This window comes from Palaemon carinicauda, chromosome 19 (assembly GCF_036898095.1).
Source record: "Palaemon carinicauda isolate YSFRI2023 chromosome 19, ASM3689809v2, whole genome shotgun sequence".
Lineage (NCBI taxonomy): Eukaryota > Metazoa > Arthropoda > Malacostraca > Decapoda > Palaemonidae > Palaemon > Palaemon carinicauda.
The window spans coordinates 60,776,755-60,794,254 of NC_090743.1; positions in this window are offsets into that span (position 1 = coordinate 60,776,755).

The window sequence follows — 17,500 nt, forward strand, 5'->3', positions numbered from 1 at the left end:
TTGATTTGTCCATGGCCAAAGATCTATTTGCCGTGAAAATTTCGTAAAAATATGCGGGTTTGTTTTAACATCACAAATTTTTTAAGTAATTTGTATTTTTCCTAACAGTACTTAACTCGAACTACTTTCTTGGGAGTATCTGGGATTCTCCTCCCAACCGAACAGAATTTTGTGTAGTTTCCCCTATCTCCGTTTTCTATAGTGGGTCCCTCCGTGGCGGATGGATACTCGCCCTGAGGCGACCCGGGTCAGCGTGCAAGAGCATGGAACTAGGTCTCGGTCCTCAGTAAGCTTTTGATAATTATGGTATCGAACTACTGTAAGACACTCGGGGAAGGATGGGCGGGCAATAACCCAAAAGTAGTTCGAGATAAGTACTATTAGGAAAAACAAATTACTTAAAATTTGTGATTTGTTCCAACACGAAGTACTTACCTCGAACTACTTTCTTAGGAGACTTACAACTTAGGAGGCGGGGGTGGACTTACAGACCGGTAGACCTGCTGGATATTAAATGATTGCTGACAATAAAACGGAATAGGAGACTCGGGGGGAACTACGCAAAAAACTTTCTAGTGTCTTAGTAACTCACCTCCGTAAAAACTCTCCGGACGTGGGCGTCTCCAATGAACGATTCTCACATGGGCGGAGGAAAGGGAAAGGGAATAGAGGGGATGCAGGAACAAGGGGGATATAAGGAACTTGTGTCGCTTGGAATTACTTCCCACGGGCTTCCCCGAGGCTTCAACCTTAAACCTGTTGGAGCGAGGAGATGACTGAGCCGATGGAGAAGGAGTCCAGAGACTTCCTTGTACAGTCCTTCAGGTAGTGGGCCGTAAAAGTGGACTGTCTGGACCATGTACCCGCTTTCAGAATCTGACCCACCGCTATGTTCTTATCGAAGGCTAATGACGTGCTCAGACCTCTAATGTCATGGGGGCGCGGTCTGCCCGGCACCGAGGATCCGTCACTGTCATAGGCTCTGTTTATGACTTGTCGCAACCAGAAGGAGATGGTGTTCCTGGACACTGCCTTCTTTACCGGGCCCGAGGAGACAAACAGGCTCTTAATCCCAGGGTGAAGTCTGGCTGTCCTTTCCAGGTATATCCTAACTGCCCTGACTGGGCATAACAATAAATCTCCTGAATTGTCTGAACGGGAAATTGCTTGGGACCAAAAAGCGCTCAAATCTGGGGTACCAGGAAGCAGGATTCAGCATTTTGGCTACGAAGTCAGGCAAGAACTTGAAACTTAAATCTTTCCACCCCTTCGTGTGCGAAACCTCGTACGACAACCAGTGGAGCTCACGAACTCGTTTAGCGGAGGCCAAGGCGAGGAGGAAGACTGTCTTAAGGGTACGGTCTTTGTCATGTATGTTTCTGAGGGGTTCGAAGGGTGGTCTAGATAGGGCCTTAAGGATTCTGGCTACGTCCAATTGCGGAACTCTAAAGGAACGTGGAGAACACGATTGTTTGAAGCTTTTCATGAGCATCGAGATCTGCCGGAAAGCTCCTATATCGAGTCCCTTGAGGAGAAAGACCTGACCCAATGCGGCTCAGACACCCTTGATGGCCGGGATAGATACTCCTAGGTCGTCTCTCAGATGAACTAGGAGGTCCTCTACCTTATGAATGGAAGCATCCAACACCCTAAGGTTCTGGGAGGCACACCATTTTGTGAATGCGGCCCACTTAGCTTGATGAACCACGACTGAAGATTTTCTCAGATATCCCGACATCCTCGCGGCGGTCTTAGACGAGTATCCCTCCTTCCTCAGGAGACGCTTGATAACCTCCACGCCTGTAGGCGGAGGGACCGAGGGTTTTCGTGAAACTTCTCGAAGTGGGGCTGACGGAGGAGGTGTTCTCTGTCTGGAAGCGGCCACGGTGGAAGGACCGCTATCTCCTTTAGGTCCGCGAACCACTCTCTCTCCGGACACCAGGGCGCTACCAAAGTCATCCGCAGGTTCTTTGCGCGTCTGACTCTGTTGAGGACTTGTCTGAGGGTCGCGAAGGGAAGGAAGGCGTAAACGTCGAGACCGTCCCAAGTGTGGTGGAAGGCATTCTCGAATGCTGCTGCTGGGTCTGGCACTGGAGAACAGAACACGGGGAGCTGGGCGTTGAGCTTTGTGGCGAAGAGGTCCATCACCAACGACCCCCACTTCAGGATGATTGTCTGGGCCACTTCCGGGTGTAAGGACCACTCTGACCCTACTACTTGACCCACCCTGCTGAGGTCGTCGGCTAGGACGTTCCTTTTCCCTGGAATGAAGCTGGCCGTGAGCTCGATGTGTTCCCTTTCGGCCCATTCCAGGATCTTTGCCGTGAGGTCGCACAACTCCCTCGATTTTAGCTCTCCTTGCTTTTTCACGTAGTCTACCACGGTGGCGTTGTGGCACATGATCGCCACCGTGTTCCCTCGGAGAAGGTGGACGAACTAGAAACACATTCTCTGAACCGCCATCAGTTCTAGGACGTTTATATGTAAGTTCTTCTCCTCGGGGGACCACTTTCCCTTCGCTGATTCGTCGAGGAGATGTGCTCCCCACCCCTCCGTGAAAAGCAACATCTCTGGAGGGGCAGTCGCGAATGGCATCCCTTTGAGGGTGTTCGCCCTGTCGGACCACCACTTCAGGGTCTCCCTCGTCTCCGGGGAAACGGTGACTATCGTGTGTGGGGACTCCCCCGGGGACCAGAGTTCTTTCAGATTCCATTGAACCGCCCTTAGCTTGAGTCTCCCCCGAGGGACTAGCTTCTCTAAAGATACCAGGTGGCCCAATGACCTCTGCCAGTCCTTGGCTCTCCTTGGGAAGTCCGATAGGAAGGGGAGGATTATCCGGTCCAGGTTTTCGAGCCTCTCTGTGGAGGGGAAGGCTCTCCCCAACTTGGAGTCCAGGACCATCCCCAGGTAAGTCATCCTGGTGGAGGGGATCAACTGCGACTTTTCCATGTTGATGGTGATCCCCAGGTCTTTGCAGAACTGTAGAAGCTTCGCGCCTTGCTCCTTCAGTGCTTCCTCTGAGGCTGAAAGCAACAACCAGTCGTCTAGGTACCGGATCAGGCGGATCCCCTGTTCATGAGCCCAGACTGACACTGTTGTGAAGACTCTCATGAAGACCTGCGGAGCTGTCGACAGCCCAAAGCATAAGGTTCTGAACTACAATGACTGGGAACCCCACTTCATCCTTAGGAACTTCCTGCTGGAGGGGAGGACAGGGATCTGAAAATATACATCCTTGAGGTCCAGCGACATCATGAAGTCCCCTTCCCTCAAGGCTACCATCACTGACTTCGGAGTGTCCATCTTGAAGTCGGTCTTGCTTATGAACTTGTTGAGGGCCAAGAGGTCTATGACCGGCCTCCAAACCCCTATCGCCTTCTCCACCAGGAAGAGCCTGCTGTAGAACCCCGGGGACGGGTCCTTGACTAGTTCTAATGCTCCTTTGCTCAGCATGGCTGACATTTCCTCTTGTAACGCCGCCTTCTTCAAGGGGTCCTTGGGAGCCAACCACTCTGCACGTTAGTCGGGGATCAGAGGGGGCGGGTCCGCCAAGAAGGGAACTCTGTACCCGTCCCTCAGGACTGCCACGGACCATGGGTCCGCTCTGTTGTCCCACCATGCTTGCCAAGAACATTTGAGGCATCCCCCTACCTGAGGCTTCGGCAGGAGTAGGGGGCCTCCCTTCCTACCTTCTCCTGGAGGCGCGGCTAGAACGGCCTCTCCTGGAGTTGGAGTAGTTTGGCCTAAAGGAGGCATGCGGAGTCGTGCTTCCCCTACGGGGGGGCTGCGACGCTTGACGCCAGGACGACGAAGGGGAGTCCCGTCTAGGTTGTGCTGCCGAGGTGTGGGGACCGTCCGGCGCAGCCCCTCTGTGAATTGGACGTCTTGCTGCAGGGGGCCTGGAATCTCCTGTCTCTTTGATCTTCCGTACCCTCTCCACAGCTTCCTCCACTGCCTTCAGGGGGAAGACGGAATCACCCCACACTGGGGAGTTACTCAGGCACTTCGCTTCCCTCTCGGGGAGCCTACGGACCAACTTATTGAGGACAGTGTCTCTCTTCTGTAAGACCCAGTTGGCCGTCTGTGTGAGGGGCTGGAAGGTGAGGAACTTCATTGCTTTCCCACCTGAGCGGATCAGTTCCTGGAGTAAAGTTTGGTTTTCAGGTACTGCCAAGTCATGGGACAGTTGTAAACCCACTAAGGTGCAAGCCCACCACTCCAGCCACGACTTGACGTTCACTATGTCCTGGGCCGTGTCTTCCATCATCGCGGCCTCGGCTGGAGAATAGCACACTGGGGCAGAAGAGGCCCTGTCTTCCGCACTGCCCTGGTTAAGGGTAGCTATCGCCGCTTCGCCTGCGCAGGGTCCCGAGTGCCGCCCGTCCGGGACGTAAAACCACTTCTGGGTCCTTAACCCCGGCAGCTTGAAGGACCCTTGGGCTCTGAGAGAGTTTGCTTGACCCGCGACGTACCTGTCCACGTGGTCCATCCCCAACTTAACGTCCGGGGCCAACGGAAGGGTTAGCGACGGTTTCTGTTGGACGGGGTTGTTGACCATCCTTTCAAGACCCGAGAGCCAGGCTTGCTCTGTCGAAGGTTTCGGGTCGTCCAGTCTTTGGTGACGTCTGATACGGGCCAGCACTTTTCTGTAGGAAGAAACCACGTCTGCTGAGCACTCCCCACCATCCATGTCCTTCCACCACTTGATCCTCCGCGTCGGGTGCATCGCCGATCACGGATGGAGCCACGTGGGAGGCTAGGTCATCTCTCTCTTGCCGATCCAATGGCGCGGGTACTTCTAACACGGGTGGATCCGCCGAGACGGAGGTAGCCGTCATGGGTCTACCCCCTCCCGGAGAGCTCCGTGGGACTAGGGATCCACGGTGATCCGCCGGTTGGCCAGGGCGCTTGGACAGAGCTGCCGTGGGACCGGGGATAGGGGCCATGTTACCGGGCTGAAGCAGCGGCTCTCTCCACCGGGCGGATGGAGCCAGTGACTTCGTGGGTAAAGGCATGGCGAAGACAACGTGTGTCGGCAGCTTTGGCCGACGGGCTGACTGAGCGGACGCCATGTGTAGTAAGGGCGAAGGAGCGGCTCTAGCGGGCCACGCGGATGATGCTGGAGCGGCGACTGCCCTGATTAGCTCGCTACGGGGAACCATCACTCGATCCCACTTATCCCTGGACGAGCACCCTTTCTTGCTCCTCTTCCTGGAGGTCTTTGAGCATTTCCTGGACGGGGCTGAGCGGGAGCGAGATCTCCTCCTACGGGACCTCTTTCATTTACCTCTCGCCTCACGGGGATCGGAGTCTTCCGAAGAGGAGAAGAGGACGAGGACGAGTCTGACGATGATGAGGAAGAGGAAGAGACGGAAGAAGAGCTTGCCGAGTCCTCCTAATCCTCCTCCGACGATGTAGGGTCCTCGTGCTGCTTCACCGGCGTGAACGGCTGCATAAAGTCGGGCGGGAGTGTCGACGACGGCGCCGGGGGAGTCCGTAGCGCCTTCCTGGACGCAAACTATCCGTCGAACTCTTCCTCTTGGCGCATCGGCGATCTGAAGGGAGTCCTAGGCACCGTCCAAACAATGTAGTCAGGGTCCGACGAACCTGTAGGCTGCCTCTCCTTGTCTACTTCTCCCCCAGGGCGCTGAAGTACCTGAAATATACTGCCATGATGCCTGGGAAGGAGCCGTACCTGTCTTCCCCCACACCGGGTCTTCGGTCGAGACGGGTCCTCCAGGCACCAGAACCTCAACTCCCGAGCACACTCCGACCCCCCCCAGCAGGCCACCCACACGCCTGCGAAGCAACAACAGCCCCCACATCAGTTACATCGGACTCACGGGGAGCGGCAATGGGCCGCTTCCCCGCAACGGACTTACCTCGTCCCCTATTCTGGGTAGGGGAAAGTGACAGAGAACCTCTCTCCGATGGAACGGTGGGTGAAGCCAAGGGCGAAGCGGAGCCCACCTTCTTAGGAGACCTCTTAGGCGCCTTTTTCTTCTTAGTCTCGTACAAGGCCCACTGGATCTCCGGTCAGGACGCGCATTCCGGACACGTGGCGGACGGGGAACACACGCTACCCCTGCACGAGGAGCACAGGGTATGCGGGTCAACCTCCGGCTTCGACAGGAACGCACCACGCGATTTACCGGCCTTAGGCCCGGGGCAACGACGTTGGGGATCCATACGTAATCACAAAAGCACCAAGCAACACAATAACACTGGGAAAGGAGGTGGATGAAAGGATACAAGGGAATTGGTAAACACGCGGTAACCACGTGGGGGCACAAAGAGTCGCAAGGAATGTGAGAGAGCGGCGAGATGTGAACTACGCCGCGACCAGAAGCTTACTGAGGACCGAGACCTAGCTCCATGCTCTCGACCAGAAGCTTACTGAGGACCGAGACCTAGCTCCATGCTCTCGCACGCTGACCCGGGTCGCCTCAGGGCGAGTATCCATCCGCCACGGAGGGACCCACTATAGAAAACGGAGATAGGGGAAACTACACAAAATTCTGGTCGGTTGGGAGGAGAATCCCAGATACTCCTAAGAAAGTAGTTTGAGGTAAGTACTCCGTGTTGAAACAATTTAGCTTTAAAATGTCGAAAATGCAATTCCGGATCATCTCCAAAATTTAATGAGGTCGTCTATGACGTAAAATATAACTGTGGTGAGCATTTCTTTAAAATCAGTCCAGTAGTTTTGACGTAATCTTGTCCACAGACAAATATATATATAAACAAATAATCCGAATTCAAAATATGACATTGGCGGAGGTAATAATAATAATGATAATAATAATAATAATAATAATAATAATAATATTTATATATAATTTGGTCAACCAGTATTAACTTCAGCATCGGAAAATTGGAGCCTTTTTAAAGCCTTTAGAACATTACCTAGTTACAACTAAAGAGACATGAAAAGACTAATGATGAGATTAACAGTATGCGACAGAAAAAGAGCAACATTGATCAGAGAGCAAACTAAACTAGAGGATATTCTAGCATTTAAGAAAAAGAAATGGACATGGGCAGGACACATGATGAAAAAGACAGATAACAGATGGTAAGAGTAAAAGAATGGGTCCATAGAGATTGCAAAAGAAGCAGGGGAAGGAAGAGAAGACGACGAACTGACGACCAAAGAAATTTTGTAGTAAAGACTGGCATGGAAAAAACATAAATAGATACGAGTGGAAAGACATGTCTGAGGCCTTTCTCCTCCAATGGACAAGTTACGGCTGATGATGATAATGACATTACATATTAATTAAGAGGTTCACTAATTAATAAAGGAAGAGAGCCTTACGTTAACCACATGTCGTTGTAACTGCATTAACACCAAAACTGTCAGTGGATGACCAACCTGTAAGGAGAAATAGAAACAATACATTACTCACAAATCGAAAAGAAATATTCTTAACCGAACGAACAGCAATTTTATACGTAATATTAACATATACCTATCTAAATCTCTCTCTCTCTCTCTCTCTCTCTCTAGATAGATAGATAGATAGATAGATAGATAGATGGATATTTGTATGCAAAGATTGTGAGTATATGTGTGGTAAAAATGGTGTCAACTCTAAATATACCCATTTTAAAACAAGTGAATATTTTAGAAAGGATAATTTTTGAAACAGTTGTCAATATCAATCAGAGTATTGATCAAATAGAATGACATATAGTATGACTACATAAATCATATCTATATAAATCTAATGGTTCAATAATTGTACATTATCCTCCATGATGCACCTTTATCAAACGTTAATAACCGTATTCTGTCAACCAACAAAATTTACAATATAATATCGCGATACCATTAGACTAATAACACGTTTGAAAATTAATCGCGGAACCGACGCTGGCTTCAAAGTCTTATTTAAGCAGGTCTTCAGATTTATCAAAATGAAGTGTTATTGGAACGTAAGACTAAACACACACGCACACACACACACACATATATATATATATATATATATATATATATATATATATATATATATATATATATATATATATATATATATATATATAGGCCTATATGAGCAAAACTCACAAGTACACATGCAAAAAAGGAAAATTCAAACTACTTTACTTCGCGAATCCGGGCCAGTTTTGTCCTCTTCAATATGAAACTTCGTCAATAAAAATTGATAAAAATTTTACAATATACATGGTACATTTGTAGACCCAAACATCGGAGAAATAGAGCTTGTTGTTTAAATACTACCGTTAAAGTTATTGGTTCCTTTGACTAGCCAGACAGTACACATTGGATCCATCCCTCTCTCTGGTTACACCCCCTTTTGTCGTTCGAAACGCATACTGAACATCGAATAGTCTGACCCATTCTTACCACTCCAAACAATTCTTCTTCGCTCAAGGGGTTAACTACTGCACTGAAATGACTCAGTGGCTACTTTCCTCTTGGTAAGGATAGAAGAGACGCTTTAGCCATGGTAAGCAGCTCTTCTAGGAGGACACTCAAACCATTGTTCTCTAGTCTTCGGTAGTGCCATATAGCCCCTGTACCATGGCCTTCCACTGTCTTGGATTAAAGCTCTCTTGCTTGAGGGTACACTCGGGCACGCTGTTCTATCTCATTACTTTTCTTGTTTGTTTTTTTAAACTTTTTATAGTTTACATGTGAAGGATCTAATCTGGTGTTGTTCCTGTTCATGAAATCTTTCATTTTGATTGTTTATTCATATCTTGTGGTTTATTTCCTTGTTTCCTTTCCGCTGGGCTATTTTTCCCTGTTGGAGCCTTTGGGTTTATAGCATCTTGCTTTTCCATCTAGGGTTATAACCTAGCTTGTAATAATAATAATAATAATAATAATAATAACATTCCACAAGTGTCTGCTCTTACAGCAGGCTTACATACTGTATATTAAGTTAAAAAACATTCATCTAAGTGTTAGAGCTCCCTGTGTTTATCTGCAAATATGTATATAATCAAACATGCATGTATTCCATTACGTACTTGCTTCCCTTATATTCGGTACATAATAATGAAAAATGAACAAAATAAAACATCCAGTCGGGTAAATCTTATTTCCCTACAGGATAATAATGGACCATGTCATTTTCAGTAATCCTAAGTACACACTACATCAAAACAACGTTACACAGAGCGTTATTGAGAGAGAGAGAGAGAGAGAGAGAGAGAGAGAGAGAGAGAGAGAGAGAGAGAGAGAGAGAGGATGGGTGGAAGATGATGAGGGGGAAAGAGCAGACGAGCTCTTGTTAAACTGGAATAAGCCTAACTGAATCATTTCTCTCTCTCTCTCTCTCTCTCTCTCTCTCTCTCTCTCTCTCTCTCTCTCTCTCTCTCTCTGTCATACTAGTTTCATCATTTCGTATGTATCTTTAACTCTCTTATTAAAATCAGGAACTACAGTTTTTCTTTGAAAAATGTCTATCTTTCTGTCTGTCACACTCATTCACCAAAACGCCATGGAAGGAAGGGCCTTGGAGTATGTGTGGTTTTTCAAGATTATATGAGAGCACCAACTCCTCACTTCATTCCTATCCCTCTTCAGACCTTCAAAATCCTAAAAAAAAAACTGTCATGAATCAATGTGATTATTCTGATATTGGCCTTCTGTTTCATTATGAATACAAGTGTACGCGACACGTCAAAAACGAAAGCTAATTATTTAGATACGCACACAGATTAAACCCTTCCCATCTCTCCACCTATCCAAGGCCAATATATAGAGGTCGGTCGGACAGGGGATTATCCATGACTCACCCTTCAGGACTCGTCAAGCTCGCCACAATTGACCCTGCCCAGTCATACAAAACCTTTCGTAGCGGTCAGTTACCTTGTTACAACCAAAGCTATATTGTCTCTATTTACAACGGAAGCAGTCACTTAACCGACAATGCCAAATAACTGTTCTGTTTATGGATGTCTGAATACCAAAAGAAAAACAAAAGGCAATGGTATTAAGTATTTTACGTTTCCTAGAGACAAAAATTTCTGTGATACGTGGATACACGTGTGTTGCCGGTCTGATGAAATCAATCTGCTTTAATTCTAAGAAGCATAAGTTCCAAATGTTACAAGTATCTGAGACTTAATAAGGGGTTTCCATTGCCTTGTGAAACTACATTAAAAGAAAGAGCGAGTAGATTCTTGTGCGAGCCTGGGATTTTGACAAGTGTTTTGACATTATTACGTGCTAAAGCTGAAACTTTTACAGTAAATGAAAAAATAGCGGTACTAAGTTTGGATGAAATGTGTATTAGTAATGAATGGTGCTATGATAAGGGTATGGATGTATTGTATAAGCCGCACAACAGTGTCTTGGTTTTTATGCTACAAGGTCTTGTAGGGAAGTGGAAACAACCAATTTATTCTAACTTTGATGAGACAAATCTCAAGCCGTTACTATTACAAATCATAATGTATGTTGAGGCTGTTGGTTATCCCATTGTTTCTGATATGGGATCAGCCAATCTTCGCATGTGGAAAGAATTTGGCATTGATCCTCTTGTCAATAGGATTTCATTCAAGAACCCATGTGCTGACAGGGAGATATATGTTTTTGCCGACGTTCCCCACTTGATCAAATTAGTCAAAAATAACTTCATTGATTCAGGCTTTTATGTAGGCAGTGATTTAATTAATGACACAAGTATCCGTGAAATGTTGTCAAAATCGAATACAGAATATGGACTGGCTTATACAATTAATGAACTTCATTTATCTATTAATGGACAGCACAGGCAGCGTGTCAAGTATGCTGTGCAGTTATTATCCTCATCTTGTGCTAGTGCTTTAAGGTATTTGGGAAGTAGAGGTCTGTTGAACTCCAATAACCGGCAAGCTACCTCTGATTTTCTCTCACTGATCAACGACTGGTTTGATATAATGAATTCAAGCAACATGTATGGCGATATACCAGCGAGAAATGGCTTTGGGATCAATAAAGATTTTCAAATAAATACTTTGGAAAAGGTTTTAATGGTAATGACTTCTTTAAAAGTAAAATCTCAAAAAATAAGGTGTCTATACAAATTTAAGAAGGGCATAATTCTTTCAAGTAAATCTGTTATTGGTCTTTCTAATATGGTTAAAGATGTTTTTAATGTAGATTATATCATGACTCAAAAGCTGAATCAAGACTGTGTAGAACATCTGTTTGGTTGCATAAGGCAAATGAAGGGCACATACGATCACCCCAATGCTGTTGAATTTAAGTTTAGATTGAGGTCATTGATTCTGGGGAAAGATGTAAAAATAATTAGTGAAAAAACGAACATCATTGCAAAGGGCAACAATTATGATATGTTGATAGATGAATCTGCATGCAATTCCAAATACAGTGATGATAGAGAATTAGCATTAGAACTGTACTTGACCAGCTCATTGTTTAAAGATTTAGATTTTGAATGCCCCTCAGAAGATATAAACAATCAAATTCTAGATAAAGAAAACGAAAAAACGGCTGCCACTGTAATTGAAGATGAAGCTCTTAAATATATAGGTGGTTATATTGTAAAAAAAGTTTTCTACAAAATATCCACAATTAGGAAGACAGATGAAAGAGTAAAAATTCAAATGAATCGTGGATTGGGATAGTAAACAGAGGTGAATTGTACATGCCATCAGATGAATTTTATTCTCAATTAATTGTGCTACGAGAAGTTTTCAACACAATCCACGGTTCATCACTTTTAGAAGGGAAATCGTGCAAAAAATCTCTTGTTGCTGAATTGCAACGATCAGGAGTAAAGGTCCCAGACGACATTATTGATTTTTTTGCAAAGATATCTATATATTTTAGACTAAGGTACTTAAATAATGCTATCAAAATTAAGAAAAGAAAGACAAAAATTGAAAATGATCGGGGAGATGCCAGAAAAAAATTAAAGTTAAATATTTAGATATGTTTAAATAGTTTTTACATTTCAGGATGTTCAAACAATGAATTTTTATAATTAAAGTTAAATATTTAGATATGTGTATATAGTTTTTATTTATGATTATATTTAAGTGTGTACATATTATTTTCATTAATAAAAGTTACAACTACAACCGAGTTTCCTTCAATTCTCACTGATGAATTCACACTGCTGTACTGTCTATAGTAATATTATTTTATCAATAAAATTGTTTAGGCATTCTCAGAATTTTCTGATAACGGAAGTATCAAATTAAGTAGTCAAGAGGAAGAATAATTCAAAGGAAATAACAATAATGCCTTAATATACAAAGCCACGGCCTAACAGAGAATCACCAGTTGGAGCCGGAGTGACGTCACAGTCAGCCAGTGGCGGGAAGATGACAGTTCTGTCCGACCGACCTCTATATATTGGCCTATATATTGGCCTTGCACCTATCCTAACTACAGCCCGCTGATTCGGCAATTTGTGGGAGTGTGGTATCCGAGTGTACCTCTCGGGGTAATCCCTCTCTCTCCCAGCTTTGCGTGACTGGAATATATATATATATATATATATATATATATATATATATATATATATATATATATATATATATATATATATATATATATATACATACACACACACACACACACACACACATATATATATATATATATATATATATATATATATATATATATGACAATTTCTAAGAAAATTGTATTTTTCCTAACATACTTATCACGTCCCAAATAATCAGGAGTTTACTCTTATGGTTTTCTATCCGGCAAGAATCCCCCCCCCCCCAATTCACATCCACCCCGAACCTTCCTTCTTACCTGGGCAAACTTGACCTCTCTTGTTTACCCAGAATGCTTTAGGTTTAGGGTGACGCTTTGGTCGACCTTCTCAGGTCGCCATTAGCCATTCTACTCTGGCCCCAAGAAAAAGCCATGTGACAGTTGGGCCTATAGCAGGGAAGGATGGGGGGGGGGGGGCATTACATTATTGGGACGTCGTAAGTATGTTAGGAAAAATACAATTTTCTTAGAAATTGTCAGTTATTTCGACAGAACACATACCTTGTCCCAAATAATTAGGAGCCTCAGAATTAGGAGGCGGGCAAATAGACCCCTGCAAGAGAGGTGAGGGATCAGAGAAGGGGGTAAGGCCTGTCGGGCAAAAACAAAAAATGGTATTAAGGAACGTAGGTTAACTAGGTAACACTCACACAGGGGACATCTCCTTTTCTGGGTTCTGCCATGATATGGATTTGAGACGCTCTACCCCTCTCCACCACATCCGGGCTGTGTCGAGTGTGGCAGTTCTTAGATCCTCTGCTGGGCGACCAAAAAGGGGACCGAGCTTGAAACCCTCCTGGGACTTGAGGGAGCAGTCCTTCAGGTAGTGGGCCGTGAACGTTGACTGTCTATCCATACACTTGCCCTCAGCACTTAGCCGACTGCCATGGGAGGTTTCCCCTTGATCAGGTACACCCTTTAGATTGTCTCCCGGAGCCAGAAGATCGTATTCTTAGACACCGCCTTCTTCACTCTACCTGTCGTCACGAAGTCTCCTGATATCCAGTCTGAGGGCGGACGTCCTCGAGAGATACTTCCGCACCACCCTCACGGGGCACAAGAGAAGGTCTTCTGGGTCATCTATCTTGGGAATAGCGGGGATAGCGAACTCATTGAAGCAGGGGTCATCTACCGCCGGGTTCTGTGTTTTCGCCACGAAGGAGGGAACGAATTTGAAGACCAACTCCTTCCACCCGTGAGAATAGGAGACATCCGCTGAGAGCCCATGAAGCTCGCCTACTCTCTTGGCTGAGGCCAGGCCGAGGAGGAACACCATCTTCAGGGATAATTCCCTGTCAGTAATTTGTCTCAGCGGCTCGTATGGAGGTTTCTTCGGGGCGTCTAGGACTTTGATGATGTCCCATGTGGGAGCCTTAAGCACCCTGGGGGGGGGGGGACTGCTTGAACCCTTTTACCAGCATCGAGAGGCACTTGGAGGAGCTTAAGTTCAAGCCCTTGTGGAGGAATACCTGGCCCAGGACGGCTCGGAATCCTTTACTGCTGGGACTGACATGCCCGGTCGAGTCGCAGGTGCACCATGAACTCCACAATGACCGGGATCGAGGCCCTGAGGGGCTGTATGCCCTCTTTGTCGTACCATTTGCAGAAGGTTGCCCGTCTCGACTGGTATATGGCTCTCGAGGAATGTCTGAGATTCGAGGTCATATAAGATGCTGCCCTCTTGGAGTACCCTTCCCTTCTTAACAAACACTGTATAGTCTTTACCCATGAAGGGAGAGGTTTTCGATTCCTTCGTTTAACCTCTGGAAGTGGGGTTGCCATAGAAGATCTCGACGTAGGGGCAGGGGCCCCGTAAGTTCCCTTGCCAAGGACCTCAGGTCCGTGAGCCACTTCTTTTCGGGCCACCACAGGGTTATCAGAATCAAGAATCATCCTTGCCTGCTTCGGCCCCCGAAGACGGTTTAACGTCTGCCTCAGAAGAGTTCCGGAGTTGTAAGAGCGGGTCCTTGAAGGAAGAGATAGCCTCTCCCGGCGGTCAATCTCTCTTCCGAGGGAGTTCCGCGCCACCCCTCTTCACTTCGGCTCCGCTTCGGATCCGGATCTCGGAACCATATAAACGAGACCTAGAAGGACGGTGCCCCTTCACATGGTCCTCTGGTCCTCCCCGGCGTCGATGGTCCTCAAAAACCAGGGGAGGATAAACGGCGCCGTCTGACGGATTTAAATTCTCCAAAGGGGTCTGGGGAATCGGGTCCATAACTCTCCTCCCCGGAGAAGTATCCCTTAAGGCTCAGCCACTTCAGGCACGACTAGCGGCGCGGTTAGAAGGAAGAGGTTCCCCCACCAAATTGAAACATAACCCCTCCAACCACTGCAGCTGCCGCCCAGATGTGTTTCATGTTTTAAAAAACCGTGTCGGTTTCCAGCGTCTTCACCCAAGATTACACCATTTTTCATCAGTTCCTGAAAGGGTTGCGTTCAGTTGTTCGTTTCCAGCCAAGGCTAATCAAAGTTTTATTGGGGTGGTGTTTCGGAGCAAAAATAAGATATGACAATCAACTACGAATGGATAGTAAAAAAATAGTTGGTAAACCTACGCCTTTCTGTGCTTTGCAACCTATTTAATCACCATTTAATTTCTATATATATATATAATATATATATATATATATATATATATATATATATATATATATATATATATATATATATATATATATATATATATAAAACCACAAAAAATCTAAAAGAGTAAGTAGAGAAATTTCAAATATTAAAAAAAAATCATATGTACCTTTAAACAATATATCTTTTGCAAATACTATCTAATTCCGGAATAAAAGGGAAAATGTGTCCTTTGCAACCTATTTAATCACCATTTAATTATACATATATAATATATATATATATATATATATATATATATATATATATATATACATAAATATATATACATAAATAAATAAATATATATATATATATATATATATATATATATATATATATATATATATATATATATATATATATATATATATATATAACCACAAAAAAATCTAAATGATGAAGTGGTGAAATTTCAAATATAAAAAGAAAATTGTTTGTACCTTTAAGCAATATATCTTATGCTAATGCTAGTTAATTCTGGAATAAAACGGACAATGATTTTTCGACAATTTTATCATATTTGAAGCGATTATAATGGCTGGTAAGAGGGAGATTGAGGTTGTCTATAGTTCAACGTTTGTTTTATGAGCCTGAATCCAAGAATGATGTTGCCAACAAAGAATTAAAAGACTTGTGAAATACGCAGATATTCATTAAATCTGTCGTCGTACAAACGAGACTGGCAACATTATTTCCCTTCTCTGTTTATTAAAATCATGAATCCAAACTCTTGTATAATCTATTATTCAGTTTCAAACAAAGATTTTCAATCTGAAGTAATTTCCTACTCAAACACCATCGTCATGTTTGCAAGGAAGGCTAGCTTTGACTGCTGGGAGTGAGGAGGCAAGAGAGGTGTGGTGGTTCCGGTGTGGCCATGAAACATTTTGTCACTGGCCTGCCGCCCAAGTCATGTCTCATCGCGCTCGGTGTGGCCGAACCCTTAGCGGTGACTTGAACGGCGTTCTCGGGGTGCCTGAAAAGGCCTTTTGTTCCCATGAGGACAGATCAGCTGCGGTGTGGGCCGCTGAGCGGAGAATAAAGTTGCCGCCCCGTGGTGGATGGAGGCTCCCCTACCCGTGGAGGGGTCGAAGAGTCGGTCACTGTCGTCAGATAAACAGCCGTAAGGTCGTGCCGGGCAGAGGGTTGGCACTCTGGAAAACTATCAAGTCTGAAGGTCCTCGCCCTTCCATCAGTGGACGAGCGGATCGGCCCACGTGGGACCTCTGAGCGGGGATAAAGGTTATCCGCTGAATCGAGCCGCACAACCTTGGAGCAGGCGCTAACAATTCGACATAACTGCCTTTAAGGTCCCAACAATCTTCTTTATAGACCTCCCGGCGACGTAAAGGTAAAAAAGAAGGTCGCTTTCAGTTTTGAAAGGAGAACAATTCCTGGGCCCAGGGGCCGAAACACGATCACTTTTCTCTGACCCAGAGGGAACTACCTCCGTTACTGCGGGTAACAGTGCAGAGAGAGGGACGCACGATGAACAGACCGGAGAAGGACGAGAAGCACTGTCCTTCCTTGAGGGCAACTTGTCCCTCTTGGCCTTCTTTTTTGTGGCCATATTGGTCCATTGGGCATCGGTCCAGCCCCCATACTCATCACAGGTGTCAGTCCGGGAACACACATGGCCCCGACACGAAGTACATATGTGAGGATTGACTTCCATGGGGGATAAAAAAAAAAACTGCACAGCTTACTAGTAACACCTGGGCAACGACCTTGCACTCTTACAGGTTTATATATATATATATATATATATATATATATATATATATATATATATATATATATATATGTGTGTGAGTATACATATGTGTAGCCTATATATTTATATATATATATATATATATATATATATATATATATATATATATATATATTAGATATACATACACATATATATATTATATATACATATATATATATATATATATATATATATATATATATATATATATATATATATATATATATGCATATATAACGGATTTTGAGCGAAGCGAAAAATCTATTTTTGGGTGAGATAGCCATGTCGTCCTGATGGAAGGTTCCTTCAGTAGCTTCCTTTGGATATATATAACTACTAAATATTCCCAGAGAATTAAACTAAAGGTTTTCACAGACTTCTAACTTCTGGAGCGAGTATTCTAAGGGTTAACCTTATAGAATATCGTACATCAACAGGGGACGCATGCATTAACACGTCACATGGCCATCTGCACCCCACCTAGCGTTTACGCTTCGAGGGGAAGATATGGCAAGTGAATGTGGGAGGTAACTGGGGTGCCGTTCCAAAGATACACTCCCTTCATCACTGTTACGATACTCGCAGCTGCGTGACGTCACGTCCGTCCTCACCATTCCGTT